The sequence below is a fragment of the Sus scrofa genome, chromosome 8, assembly GCF_000003025.6.
Source record: "Sus scrofa isolate TJ Tabasco breed Duroc chromosome 8, Sscrofa11.1, whole genome shotgun sequence".
Taxonomy (NCBI): domain Eukaryota; kingdom Metazoa; phylum Chordata; class Mammalia; order Artiodactyla; family Suidae; genus Sus; species Sus scrofa.
The window spans coordinates 62,734,810-62,748,222 of NC_010450.4; positions in this window are offsets into that span (position 1 = coordinate 62,734,810).

Sequence of the window (13,413 nt, forward strand, 5' to 3'; positions counted from 1 at the left end):
AAATTCTGAAAAATAAAATTTAACAAACAACAAAACTCAAGTCAAACGCTGCTAAGTAACAAATAGAAGACCCAAATCTCTCTCTGCGCTTGGACGGCCACTTCTTTGTCATGAGCACCAATAAAGACATTCAAAAGGTAATCATATGTGGCTGAAATGGGACAGAAGTGTCAGTGGTCCATCGGCCTTGACAGTCTCTATTTTACTTGAATACACCTTCAGTAAGAGTATGAACTAATTGTTTTTAACTTAATTGTTGGCTATTTTGCATTCCTGAATATTTATGGTGTTTTATACAGCTAACTAATGAGAACATCCTAAGGCCAAAGTACATAATAATCAGAACTCCCAGGGTAAAAAATTGGGAACAAACATTATTTTTCATGGGAATATACATATTATATATTATACATATGGCATATAATATATAATAAATCATATATATGACAGAAAGAAAACTATGTATATGTAGTTCTAGTTTGAACATTTCTCTTAAAAAAATAAAAGACTTCAAAGTTATTTAAAAATACAATTTTGTGGGCAGAAGACCTAAATAAACATTTCTCCAAAGAAGACATGCAGATGGCCACTAGACACATGACAAGATGCTCAACATTACTAATTATTAGAGAACAACCTAAATGTCCATCAACAGATGAATGGATAAAGAAAGGTGTGATACATAAATACAATGGAATACTACTCAGCCATTAAAAAGAATGAAATAATGCCATTCACAGCAGCATGGATAGACCTAGCAGTTCTCTTCTAAGTGAAGTTAGAAAGAGAAAGGCAAATACCATATGATATCATTTATATGTGAAATCTAAAATATGGCACAAATGAACCTATCTACAAACCAGAAACAGACTCACAGACATAGAGAACAGACCCGTGGTTGCCAAGAGGAGAGGGGAAGGAGTGGAATGGATTGAGAGTTTGGGGTTAGTAAATGCAAACTATTACATTTAGAATGGATGGGCAATGGGGTCTTACTGTATAGCACAGGGAACTAAATCCAATCTCCTGAGATAGACTATGATGGAAAATAATATTAAAAAGAATATATGACTACACTGAGTAGTCACTTTGACTACTCACTGAGTCACTTTGCTGAAAAGCAGAAATTGGCACCACTCTGTGAATCAACTATGCTTTAATTTAAAAAATTATAAAGAAAAACAAAAAAATACATTTTTGAATAACATTGTTTTCTAGATGTCTAATACCTAATAGTGTGTCCAGGAAAGCCATGGTACGATCCATATAAACCTATGAGCATTCACCTGGGCTTTTAAGTGTGGAAGGAAAAGGAAAGGACATATTCCATATACAGATGAAGATCATGCGTTTTGTAGTAGCACCTATCTGCATGAGATGTGAGATTCTGGTCTCATGTCAGAGGGGAGGGATGCTTCTATCAAAGAAGGCAAAAAATCCTGTCTTTATACAGGCGAATATTTAGAGGAGTTCAAGAAAAGCATGATATCGAATTTTCAAGCACAAGAAATTGCTACTAAAGATATAAAGAAAAACTTTCACTATTTTTGTGCATTCTATAAATTGTACGATATGGATGAAAGAAAAAAGCTTTGTAAACTAACATAATTCAAATATGGGTTGTGTAACAAATAGGTTTTATGATAATAAGAAAATAATTTAAACTCCTTGAGCCTTAGTGTTTTCATCCATAAAATGGAGATGATATTAACTTCCACAGAGTGTTGTTATACGGATGAAATAAAAACAAAAGTTACAACATGTTATAAAAAGTGCCTATAAAAAAAAAAAACAACAACAGTATTTTTTTTCCCTGTATCCTGTCCTAAGAGTTGAGTTGTTTGGTTTATAAAAAGGGTTGTGAAATGCTCCCTAGAAACTGATGAAACTTGGTGTCATTCTTCGTGGTTGAAGCTATATGAAATTTCTAAGTGGACAAAATTAAACACAGTTCCTGAGATCCTTTTGTCCCTGAAAGGAAGATCACCACTTCCCCCCTGCCCCTCCCAAAGACTACATGCACTTATAGCATTTCTCCTGAGATCTGAGTAGATTTACAAGCAGTTATATCTTAATTTAATAACATACTTCGCAGGCACATCTAGGCAACAATTATATTGCTATATACCAGATGCATAAGGCAATTTCTAAAGAAAACGAAATAATAATAATGCTAATAAAACAAACTAATATATTCCTAGTTACTCCATGCCTACCATTTTCCTAGATCATCTCATTTAATTCTCAAACGAACCTCTCAATGTTAGTATGGTTAAATTATAGTATTCAAAATATGACCCTCATATTAATATAAATTTTAGATATGTAACTATTTTAGTCAACTCCTTCATACTAGAATCAATAACATAGTAAGTTTGGTTCAAAATGCACTTGAGGATCTAGGCATCTATAAGCATTTTAACAAAATAATATTATGATAAGATTGATAGGCTAACTGCAAAAGTGATTAGTGTGGTTAATATCCTACAAGATAATAAACCATACACTTTTGGGATATATTTTCCACTGGACAGAAATAATTTATACCTGTACCAGACGAAAGTCTACAAGTAACATGTAAGTTAACTAATTCTGAGACATTGAATAAACAGTAAGCAGGAAATGAACAAATGAACAGTAAGCAGGAAATGGGCCTGTGTTCCTATATAACCACTCACCTTTTAGCTTTATTTTCCCATTTTGGATAGCCTGTCTCAACAGTATTATTACAGACATATTTCAAGTGGGTTAACTGAATTTTAGATAGTTTAGGTCAATTGTTTAAGGTCTCACCCCTTATTAATGTTGAAGTCAAGCTGAAAATCGAGGTTTCCTTGCACCAGAACCTTGATTTTACCTATCATATTATTTAATATGCTAGGTAGAGTTAATCGCCTGTGCATTTTATTTTCCTCTATCCCTTCCACACATCCTTTCCTTTCTGGTCCCTTTGTGGCTATGCTGTTTTATACCTTCAGAAGCAGGTAACTGAGAAAGAAAGTTGCTCTAGTGTTGCCAAGCTGTGCTCAGCAAGATGGAAGAGATAGAAGTTTTGCTGTGACTTCTTAGGTGAAATACCTGGCTTAACCTGAAATCACCTGAGATTAAAATCTGACCTGAGCTGACATAAAGCTATCTATAGATTTTACTTATCTCACTTAGAGTGAAACACCTGATCTGCTCTCACCCATGTTGTTACATAGAGCTAGTTAATTCTGTTTTTATTGCTGAGTAGTATTTTAGTGTTGGTATAGCACAATTTGTATGTTAATTCAGCAATGGATCATATTTTTGTGTGTTTAGTATATCAGTATGGTATATTACATTGATTTACAAATATTAAAGTGGCCTGTCATACCTAAAATACATTCCTCATAGTAATGAGGTATTATTATCCTTTTTAAATGTTGCTGGTTTTATTTTTTCTTTTAAAAATTACTGTATCTGTGTTCACGAGGGATATTAGCCAGAACTTTTCTTTATCTGCAAAGTCTTTGTTTTTGTTTTTTGTGTCAAATAAATTAGTCTTAATTTTTCTTTAAATACCCAGTAAAATTTTCCAGTAAAGCCACCTGGACTTGAAATTGCCTTTGTGGGAATATTTTTAACTACAAACTCATATTTTCAAGAGAAGTAAGGATATATTATCTATTTCCTGTTAAATGGGATTTAGTGGCATGCTTCTTTCCTGGAGTTGTTCTGTTTAATTTGTTGTTGAATTTATTGGCATAAATTTGTTTATAATATTCTCTTACTATAATTTTACTATCTTTTTTGAGCACTTCTGTCTCATTCTCGATTTTGTAATTTGTTTCTTCTCTATTTTTTTCCTGATCAATATGACTAGAGGTTTATCAAGATTATTGAACTTCCTAAAAAAACAGTTTTGGTTTCTATGGTTTTTCAATTATTTTTCTGTTTTCTATCTTGTTGACTTCCATTTGATATTTACTCTTGCCTTTCTCCTGATTACCATGAGTTTCACTTTCTCTTTTTTCTAATTTAATCAGTGGAATCTGAGGTCTTTGATTTGGGACTTTTCGGCTTCTCAAATGGGGATTTAGTGTGATAATTATATCTCTACTTTTCTAACTGCATCTCACTAATATTGATGTCATGATTTAATTTTCTAACTTCTCTTTCAATAATGTTTTTAACTTGGGATATTTTTGTATTGTGTTTTGTAGTTTCTGAATATTTGGAAATTTTCAAAGTATCTTACATTAATTTCTAATTCAATTCAGTTTTGTCAAAGAACAGAAGTTGGCATGATTTGATGACTTTCTTTTAAATATGGTTTCAAAGAGTTCTTTAAAGTAATGTCATTATTCTGTTATTGTGTGCAATGTTCTATAAAAGTTCATTAGGTCAAGCGGATTTTTCAATCTTTTTTTCTGTCTTATTTTGTATAGTTGCTTTTGCTATGTATGTGTTTAAACTCATGAAATCACAGATTTACTAATCTGTTCTTTAGCAATTTCTAAAGATCTGTGAACTCCACCCAGTATATTCTCAGACATTGTAGTTTTCATCTGCAGTAGTTCTATTTGCGTCTTTTTTATTAACTTCCCTGCTTCTGTTCAACATGTACAACTTCTTAAGCATGGAATACAGTCATAATTATTATTTTAATGTCTTTACTATTTCTATAATTCCTATTATCTCTGGATTGGTTTTAATTAGTTGATGGATCAAATTTTCCTAGTTTTTGTGTAACTGGTAATTTTTAAGGGACACCAGATATTTTAAAATTACACCCTAATAGACACTAGACATTTCTGTGGTCCAAAAAATATTCTTAAGCTTTAATTTTGGACCCATTTAAGATCATTTTGGATATTTTCTTTTAAGTGTTTTTTAGTGGAGTATAGAGCAGTGCTTAATCTGGGACTAAAATTCCCTTAATAGAGAGGCAAAATCCTTCTGGGAATTCTACCTAATGTCTCATGAATTATGAATTGTGAGGTTTTTCACTCTAACTGATGGCAAAAAGAACTATTCTTGGCCTGTTGAGCTGTAGATATTGTTCTCTCTACTCCTTTGGAAATGTCAGATATGCTGCTTTAAAAAATGAATGCATATTTATGCTAAATAATCCTTGTGTCATACAGGTTTCAAAGATTTACTTCTGCATGTCACTCTCACCCTTTTCTTAAAATGAAAACAATTCTTGATTTAGGTATAGAAAATTTTTATGTTTAAAGGTTGATGAGAAGAGCAAATAATTGTAATTAATTTCTCATAAAATTATAGTTAAGAAATTCTCTAGTTAGTTAAAATTGACAATAAGAGAAGGAATTTAAAATCTCTAATATATAAGTCTTACATTAATGGGATATTCAAGGTCATGTGTGAATATAATCAGATTTCTTTCACTATTTTGTCTAAAAATTAATTGGTAATGTTTGAATGATATATTTACGTGTTTCTTCTGATGCCGTGAAAAAGAAATTATAACCAAAAAAAAACCTCTAAACCATATAGCACTCTGCTCTGTGTGTGTTCAATACTAAGTCAAATGAAGAGGGAAGGCTCCGAGATGTTCAAAAAGACAAGTAATTAGATCTTGCTTTTCAGAAACTTGAATCTCGAGAGTCAATAGGAAAAAAAAATCCACAAGCTAATTTCCTTGTCTCTTTTGTCTTTGTTTCTATTCAATTTCCCTTTTATACTTGTTCATGTTTACTTTTGTTTCTTTGTTCCTATTCTGTAATTGTACATAGTGTTTTAAATTCGGTCCCTTTTCAAATTATTCCACTTTCTTTCTGCGTCTTTTTCTCAGTTTGCCTTCCTCTTATCCAGTTTTTGCAGATTCCCATCCTATATCTAATTGCAGTGATTTCATCATAAAAAAATCAATGAACTTTTATCAGAAATAATGTACTGCATTAAACATTAGCTCCATAAATTGGGAATCAGATTGAACTATTTTAGCAACAAAAATGAACCAACTACAGGAAGCATATTAAGCTTTATCTCTTCTTGTTTAAGCTAATGAACCCTATGCTGAAGTACAACTTTAATTATTAGCTCTTTCAAGCATTCAAGAAATTATCATTTCCAAATAAAGTAGTGAAAGAACCTTTACTTAAAACAAGCAAGCCAAGGATGGTAGGTCTAATATTTATGCCACAGGGAGTTCAGCTATTTCTTATCTGTCCCATTCCTATAGCAAGATTGTTCTGTCATAATCGGCAAGATCTAGAAAGAAAGATAGAAATGATGGACTTTTATGCAATAGCCACTGGTAAAAATTACTTTAAAATACGTGTGATTTTCCATGTGGACTAAACTCCTTATCTTTTTCTAGAATAATTCATACTAGTTTGGCTCTGTTTAGAAGCATTATTAAACCACATATTCAGATCCTAATAATAATATCTAAAAATTATATCTTCCAAAATGACAAGGGATATATGTATTTTAGTGTGCTAAGGCTGCTATAACAAAAATATCATAGACTGAAGGCTTAACCAACAGACATTTATTTCTCACAGTTCTGGAGCCTGAAGGGGGTGGAGGTCCATGATCAAGATATCAGCACATTTGGTGTCTAATGAGTGCTCCCTTCCTAGTTTGCAGATTGCCTCCTGCTTGCTGTAATTTCAGTTGACCAAAAGGAAGAGATTATCTGTTATATCTTCTAAAGACACTAATCCCATTCATGAAGACTTCAATTTCATGATGTAATTATTTTCCAAAGGCCCTACCTCCAAAACCATCATATTGGGATTAGAGCCTCAATATATGAATTTCAAATGGACACAAACATTCAATCCATAGCAGGATGCAATTTAATAGCAATACTATTTGCTTATAAAATGAATGCATAGTTTGAATAAATGAACAGAGAACCACATAAAGAAACATCAGTCCTTTTTATTGTCTCATTATTTACATGTGCCATCTTAACCTTAGATGAAACAACACCAAAAAAGTCTTAGTGTCTTTGGTATGACTTATTGGTCTATATTTAAGTTATTCTTCTGGTTCTCAAAGCATATTTATTTTGAATATTTCCTCAGGGGCTTAAGTGGAGAAGTGGAATAAATAATTATTGCTCAATGAATGTCAACATTTCAATCAATGCTGAAATCCTCATCTCATTTATACCTGCTAAAAGGCTAGGAAATCATTACTTTCTGGCTCCCAGATTCCTGAGGACATAGCCTATGGGTACTACGTGTCTTACAGCCATATAAAAACAAGGAGACACACTTTATCTCTAGTATCTCACCACAAATTGTACTAGGGCCAACTACTTCAATATGGTAGTGTGTGTGAAACTGGACAATATAAAATCATCTCCAATAACCTTATCTCCAAATGAACCCTGTATTTTAATTTATCATTTGCAGGGATCTTCCAATAAGTTACCACAAAAGCAAATATTTTCCCTAACCACTATAATTTTGAAGAAAGGAAACTCTTGGTACATTACCTAATACCTGCTGGAACAAATAAAAACTTTTAATTTTCTCTCTTTTACCCTGAGAACATATAAATGAAGATAATAAGCACATATTTACCATTTAACCTTGACTCTTTGTTACTATAGGGCCAGGTAGGCATGCTGCATTCATTTCCCAAAATAGAAACCCTAGAATAAAGGGATGTAGGTAAGCAAGATTCAAATATAGAAATCAGGGCAATAGAGAGTTGGGTCAAATAAAAATGACACTTGAGAAAAAAGAGGCCTGGGGTTATGCAGGATTTCTAGACGGCAGGTGATGTTGCATATTGAATGATGGAGGTGGGGTTAGGGCTGTGGCAATGACAATATGGAGGGGGGACTTGGAAGGAAATACTCCTATGTAAGGGTTGCTGCAGAATGTGACTGGATAAGATGGGAGGCCCATGAGTCCAGACTAGGATAAGGGAGGGTATAGCCAGGTTTCCCACATATTTAAAGTGGTTTTGATGCTTCAGACTGAAAATATTTTGGAAATTAAAAAATAATACTAGCAATCTGGAATATTTTGAGTTTTATATGCTGTTTTGATAGTAAAATGGAATGATCCTGAAGGCAGTTGACAACTGGAGTTAAAGTATCCGAGTAGAGATAATAACAGAAGGCTCAGCTCTCCCAGCATTATGTCAAGAAAAAGAAAGAGAATCTAGGAAGAATTAGGTTTAAAATAAGGGTGTTGTATAAGTATAAAATCTATCAAAGGCTGTACTTAGAAGGAAAGCATGATTAACAGTATCAGAAAAGAGAAACAGAGAAATGGTGTGGAATTGCACCACGATATCAAAATTCTGTTGTTTTGTGAAATAAATCCACTTTATTTTGGAAGATATTCCTTAAAGACATATGTAGTTTAAGGGACTAACAAATGTTATCAATATGCTATCTTCTTAAGGAGAGTAGAATTGTATATTTACTAATATAAAGAATAAAAGTAAATTGACACCAAAAAATAGATAATAATGTGTAAACAATTAACTGCTTTCTTGAAACAACATGTTATTATGATAATTTCCAGCCTAGACTTCAGCTTTGAGTCCTAGAAATAATCAGTTCGTCCCCCAATCTTTATAGGATCAGAAAGTTCTTTAGTTCTGAGTGCTACCATATCTAGAAATGTCACCTACAGAACTAAATCATGATCAGAAAAAAAAGGAAAAGAAGGCAGGAGTTAGTAGAGAAAAGAAAAAATACATAGGCTGAGACTATGGTCCAGCATTAGCCACTAGTGGCCTGAGGCAGCAACCCAACCATCTGGCCTTGATCTAGGGGAAAAAAAAAAAATAGTCTACCTTTAACACTGGTTAACAAAAACAAGTCATGGAAATTTGTTTTAGCTTTTAGTATCTCGTACTAATGGGCGTAAGCTATATGAATAATCACCGATATTCTTATCAGCTATAAAAGGAATGATAACTGTCCTACATTATATTATTAAAATTTAGTCAACTATCAAAAAAGTCACTGCAGTTAAAACAGTGGGTCAAGGATGGATAATTCAATCTATGCTATTTCACTGGGCAAATAAACACAAATTTCCAAGATTGTATCACACTGCTTTTTGGGCTTGGTAATTCTAAAAAAAAAAAAGCATTAGCATTACAGCTCATGGGAGTTCATGATTTTCAAAGCAATTTAAGTCAGGAATACCTATTTGATTTCTGCATCAAATGATAGGGATTAACATTAGTCTGGAAATAATTATCCTAAGTCTTCGTTGTTAAAAAGAAGGAACCAATAAAGACTTTCAAATATACTTTTCAAAACAATAGGCTTGGCAAATTTGCTTACTAGAACTATTGAAATGGTTGATTCCCACATCTAATGAAATAAAAAATAAATAGACTTGCTCTGAGGACATTAAAGACAAAAAAGTTCTATCTTTGGCGGACCTTGGCAACTCAAATATCTAATATGAAAAATTAATAAGTTCTCTTATACACCTGTGTCCCGGTTTTTCTCATATACATTCATGCTTGGTTTAAAGGAGAAAAACAAAAAAACAAACAAAAAACAAGCTCCACATTTAATTAAATCAAAGCAGCATTACATCTTCAAATTAAAATAACTTAGAGGTCCTAACTTAATGCTTTATATTTCTTTTATACAGACTCATAAAGTAAGTTTTTATGAATGTTTGCTTAACTTTATTGAATATTCCAAATCATTTTTAAACTTTGAGATAAACATCTTACTCATTCTCTGTCATTTATCAACTACTTCTAGCAGTGTTTATTCATTCTTCACATGTGCATATTAGGTTTAGCTTAACTTAAATGGAATAGGTTAGTGATTCCTCTATAAATAATGCACTTAAAATACTGTCAATTTAAAATTTGCAATTCCCAATTCCCAGTGACTCAATATTTCCTCTTTCTTTTTGCTGGTGATTTACATAATGCTATTTAAATTGCACCTTTAACAACAGAATATCTTTTTAGGTATAGGGATAGTACAAGTGTTATGAAGTTCAATTCAAGACATAATTTCTTGAACCTTAGGAAAGTAGGTTCACCTAATTAACATTAACCGATCCCTTTCAAATATTGACATGCTATCAAATTTTCCAATTAGGTAACACAGAGCTTAGTTTTCAGACATGAATAAAATCACTCTTCTATATGTATTACTACTTAAATGTCCATTTCCCAAGAGCATTTTTTATTGGATATAAATGTATAAGCTTTTTTCTTAAGTCAACAATAAAATGCCAAAATAAATTTTTCAATTTCATAGTCATTTTGTCATCTCATTTTATTTTCCTAAATGTCTATTGGGGATATCTAATTGTAGGCCTTCTAGAAAAGGTAACTTGAAGAGAAAGAAAAATAGTTATCATTAAATAATTGTTTTAAGTTTAGTAAATTTTGTCATAGTATATGATGTATTTGTCAGCAGTGTATTAGTAATAACTTATGAGATAACAATTGAAAAGATCATTAACACGTAAAATGATATAGCCACAATAATTTAAAAAAATAGTTCAAATATTAAAAATTCAACTAAAAATAGTTTCTACATTAGTATTTGGAGAAAATATAATTGATTTTATTAATTCAGGAGACAAGGAAAGACGAAATTTACAACTGTTAGAGAAGGGATTGTTCACACTATTTTTTAAAGCATGGATGATTATGGACTACAATATGGCTTTTAGATTTTACTAACACATTTTAATAATACTGTACAGGATTTTTGTATCAGCATTAACAATAAGTTTGTGATACATTTTTGCAATTGCTTAGACCTAAATAAGTTGGTTGACAGAGTTCTTTGTCATAAAATAGGAGATCAATAAATTTGTGTTGAAAAAAAGGAAATAAAAAAGATAGGGCTAGAAGGGCTCCCCTGAGGCTCTATTCCTCTGTTCCAATTCTAGGGTATGCGAAATTCTGTCTTACTTGGTAGATAAGCTGATGTCCTCGGTTTGTGTTAAATCAGGCAGGTTGCTTAATTCAGACCTGTGAAAAGAATGCTCTTCTTCTGGTACTATAAATAATATGTGTCTTAGTTTACTGGGGAATCTCAATTACTGTCTGTTTAAACTATTCTCAGTCACCCAAAGCAAGCTCCTGTATTCTTTTTGATTCACTTGAACGTTGAACCAATCTCTTCTATAAGAAAACCTAAATTAGGAGTTCCCGTCGTGGCTCAGTGGTTAACGAATCCGACTAGGAACCATGAGGTTGCGGGTTCGGTCCCTGCCCTTGCTCAGTGGGTTAACGATCCGGCGTTGCCGTGAGCTGCCGTGTAGGTTGCAGACGCAGCTCGGATCCCGCATTGCTGTGGCTCTGGCGTAGGCCGGTGGCTACAGCTCCGATTGGACCCCTAGCCTGGGAACCTCCATATGCCGCGGGAGCGGCCCAAGAAATAGCAACAACAGCAACAACAACAACAACAAAAAGACAAAAGACAAAAAAAAAAAAAAAAAAAAAAAAAAAGAAAAAAGAAAACCTAAATTAACACCTGAGCTATGACACTGTTTTAGAAATCTGGTTCCATCCATGTTGCTGCAAATGGCATTATTTCATTCTTTTTGATGTCTGAGTAGTATTCCATCATGTATATATAACACATCTTCCTAATCCAGTCGTCTGTCGATGGACATTTGGGTTGTTTCCATGACTTGGCTATTGTGAATAGAGCTGCAATGAATGTGCGGGTACATGTGTCTTTTTTAAGGAAAGTTTTGTCTGGATATATGCCCAAGAGTGGGATTGCTGGGTCATATGGGAGTTCTATGCATAGATTTCTAAGGTACCTCCATGTTTTCCATAGTGACTATACCAGTGTACATTCCCACCAACAGTGCAGGAGGGTTCCTTTTTCTCCACACCCTCTCCAGCGTTTGTTATTTGTGGACTTATTAATGACGGCCATTCTGACCTGTGTGAGGTGGTATCTCATGGTAGTTTTAATTTACGTTTCTCATACTGACTGAAATAAGTCAGAGAAAGACAAATACCATATGATATCACTCATATCTGGTATCTAATATACAGCACAAATGAATCTTTCTACAGAAAAGAAAATCATGGGCTTGGAAAATAGACTTGTGGTTGCCCAGGGGAAGGGGAAGGGAGTGGGGGGGATTGGGAGCTCGGGGTTAACAGATGCAAACTATTGCTCTTGGAATGGAGTAACAGTGAGAACTGTCTATATACTTACAACGCAGCATGACAATGGGAGAAATATTATGTATGTGTAACTGGGTCCCCGTGCTATACAATGGGAAAAAAAAAGGTGTGTTTTGGGAAATAACAATAAAAAATAAATTTAAAAAAAAGAAAGAAATCTGCCCGAGTTATAAGAGTGCAATTATATGACAATGGAGATACTCTCTTTTACATTATTAGTGATCGAATGTGATAAGTCAGTATCATCAGGAACTTAAAATCAACAAGCTATTAGGAGATAAACAAAAGATAATGAGGCAAAAGCTACATAAGCAAATGGGTTTAAACCAGGATAGAGCTAATGTTTCACCAGGTAGAGGAGAGTGTGTTCTCATTTAACCATATAGCCAACACTCTCATTGTTCTTGTTTATAAATCTCCTCAGAGATGCGAGAACACATTGAAAATAGCCCCAATTAATAAAGAAAACAGTCACTGGGACAGATTTCTAGGGGTCTTTCTAGCTTTAAACTTGAGGAAGAGCTGTGTTAGTGTTTTGGAGGGGTTGGAGTGGAGGACAGAGAATGAGATTACATAATGTCGGATATCACTTTCTACTTCATTCACAAGTCTTTAGCTGTCTAGCCTCTAGCTGTCTAGCCTCCTTGCACCTGTCTCAGAACTCTATACTTTTGGTCTGTTTATCTCCATGTCCTCCCCCCCCCCAAATTTCTATGACTTTCTTTACAGTTGTTCGTTCAAATGTGTGAACCTGCTTTGAAAAGCCGTTCCTGATGACACATCCAAATAAACATACAGTCACTTCCAATCCCTTGTCCTGTTTAAGTTTTCTTTGTAAATCTCATCACCATCTTTATCTATGTATCTAGCTATCTATCTAGTTTATCTATCTATCCACCTGTATCTATCAATCTAGCTCTCTATGCCCTATTATGTAGAGTATATCTCTGTGCTCCGTAAGAACAGAAGTTTTGTCTAGTTTGTTCACTCTTATAAACCCAGTTTCTCGGATGATCCCCGCACATGGGGGTTCTTGCTAATTATTTGGTGAATAAATAATTAGATATGGTAGAAAAAATAAAATTTTAAATGACTGCAAGGTCAGTTCATAGTAGGTGTCTAATAATTATTTATTAAATGGCATGTTAAATAACCTTACAACAATGATCTGATAACCACAATCCCACCTTCAGTTTCCCAATCAGAAAGGAATTTAAGCAGCATCCTGAAAAAGATTTTCTGTTGACTCAAAGTCTCCATCAACGAACAATAAATTATGTATATTATAACTAAGGACAATTTAGATTT